The following is a 2,069-nucleotide window of genomic DNA, read 5'->3' on the forward strand; positions in this document are numbered from 1 at the left end:
GGTTGTATCTTATCTCTATATTCCTTGCTCTCCAAGTTTGTAATCTCAACAACTTGTACGCATATCCCAGGGTTAAGCTCCTCGTTATTTAACATGAAACCGTCGACCTTGGTAGGTCACGACGTTCCCACAACTTCCACATGGTATACAGAGCCATCCTCTTCCATCTCATCTAGCCACGAGCTCTCTCCACCACGTCGCCATGTCTTCCTCATCCAGCTTCCCTTCAGCTAGTCTCACTGGCCAGATCACCGAGAAGCTGACCAGCATGAACTACGTGCTATGGCATACACAGATCACGCCCCAACTCCGAGGCGCGGGGTTCTTCGGCTATGTCGATGGAACCGCGAAGGAGCCCGCCATGAATGTCATCACCAAGGCAGCAGACGGGAAAGAGGAGACAACACCAACCCCCCTGCACCAAGTCTGGGTCAGGGAAGATCAACATGTATTGGGATACCTGCTAAACAATCTGTTGAAGGAAGTACTTGTGCAGGTTACATCTATCTCCCATGCGCTCGATCTCTGGACGACGCTTGCACAAATGTTCTCCTCGACGTCGATCTCCCGCATCAACAACATCCGCATAGCTCTTGCTAATGCACAGAAGGGGCAACAATCTGTCGCAACGTATTTCTCTCACATGCGGATGCTTGCAGATGAACTCTCTGCTGCAGGGAAACCTCTCGAGGATGATCAACTGATCTCACATATCCTCGCGGGGCTCGACATGGAGTACCAGCCGCTGGTCTCAGCACTGGATGCTCGCACCATCCCGGTAACGCTCGATGAGCTCTTTGCTCAGATGAGCAATTTTGACCAGAGGGTGGCGCTCTACCGCGGCAACGACAACAGCTTTAAGTCATCATCAAACGAAGCCTCTCGTGGTCGTGGAGGTGGCGGCAGGAACTCCTCTCGCTTCCGTGGTCGTGGCCGTGGAGGAGGAGGCGGCAACCCTCGCGGCAACAACGACAGCAACACCAATAGCGGGCGGCCCTCCTACAACAACCCCAAGGGTCGCCGCAACAATCCCCCCAACCAATCTCGTCCCGATGCCGTTCGATGCCAGATCTGGGGCAAACTGGGACACTCAACAAAGGATTGCTGGTACCAGTTTGAGGAAGATGAAGACTCTTCCCAAGATGAAAAGCTTGTCGGTGGAGCTGATGGATCATACAGAGTGGATACCAACTGGTGTGTTGACAGTGGTGCCACCAATCACATCACGGGTGAACTTGAAAAAGTGATAATGAGGGAGAAATACCGCGACAACGACCAAATCCATGCGGCAAACGGAGAAGGTATGAGGATCCGTCACATTGGTCATTCAATTATTAAAACCCCTCATCGCAAAATTCACCTAAGAAAAATTCTTCATGTTCCCAAAGCATCCATGAATCTCCTATCTGTGCATCGTATAGCCCTTGATAATCATGTCTTTCTCGAGTTTCACCCTTTCTTCTTTTTCATCAAGGATCAGGTCACGAAGAAAATCCTGTATCGAGGTAGATGTGTTCGAGGGCTTTACCCATTGATTCCTGCACTTAGGAGGATGAATAAACAAGCATGTGGTGTCACCAAGCTCTCATCATCTCGGTGGCATGATAGATTAGGACATGCATTTTTTTTTCTTTAGTTGAGAGATTGCTTAGGAAAAATAAGCTTCCATATGTTGGAAAGCATAGTCATGAAACAATTTGTGACTCCTGTCAAAAGGCTAAAAGCCATCAATTACCTTATCCAATTTCCACAAGTATTTCTACCAAGCCCTTGCAACTTGTTTCTTCTGATGTATGGGGACCTGCTCCCTCATCTGTTGGTAGACATACATATTATGTGAGTTTCATTGACGACTACAGCAAATACTCTTGGATCTATCTTCTTAAGAAACGATCTGATGTCTTTCAAGTGTTCCAAAACTACCAAGCCTTAGTTGAACGCAAGTTTGACACCAAAATCATTGCAGTGTAATATGATTGGGGAGGAGAGTATGAAAAGTTGAACTCCTTCTTTCAAAAACTTGGTGTGTCTCACCATGTCTCCTGCCCACATGCCCATCAACAGAATGG

General features: G+C 48.1%; 1 non-coding gene across 1 annotated transcript; it reads left to right on the forward strand.

Annotated features, from left to right (window-relative positions):
- Nucleotides 1-682: 682 nt before the first annotated feature.
- On the forward strand, nucleotides 683-821 carry LOC123433747. The gene has a single exon (XR_006625073.1). It is a non-coding gene; the product is annotated as a small nucleolar RNA Z247 (small nucleolar RNA).
- Nucleotides 822-2,069: the final 1,248 nt, after the last annotated feature.

The sequence above is a fragment of the Hordeum vulgare genome, chromosome 2H (genome assembly GCF_904849725.1).
Source record: "Hordeum vulgare subsp. vulgare chromosome 2H, MorexV3_pseudomolecules_assembly, whole genome shotgun sequence".
In the NCBI taxonomy this organism is placed as follows: domain Eukaryota; kingdom Viridiplantae; phylum Streptophyta; class Magnoliopsida; order Poales; family Poaceae; genus Hordeum; species Hordeum vulgare.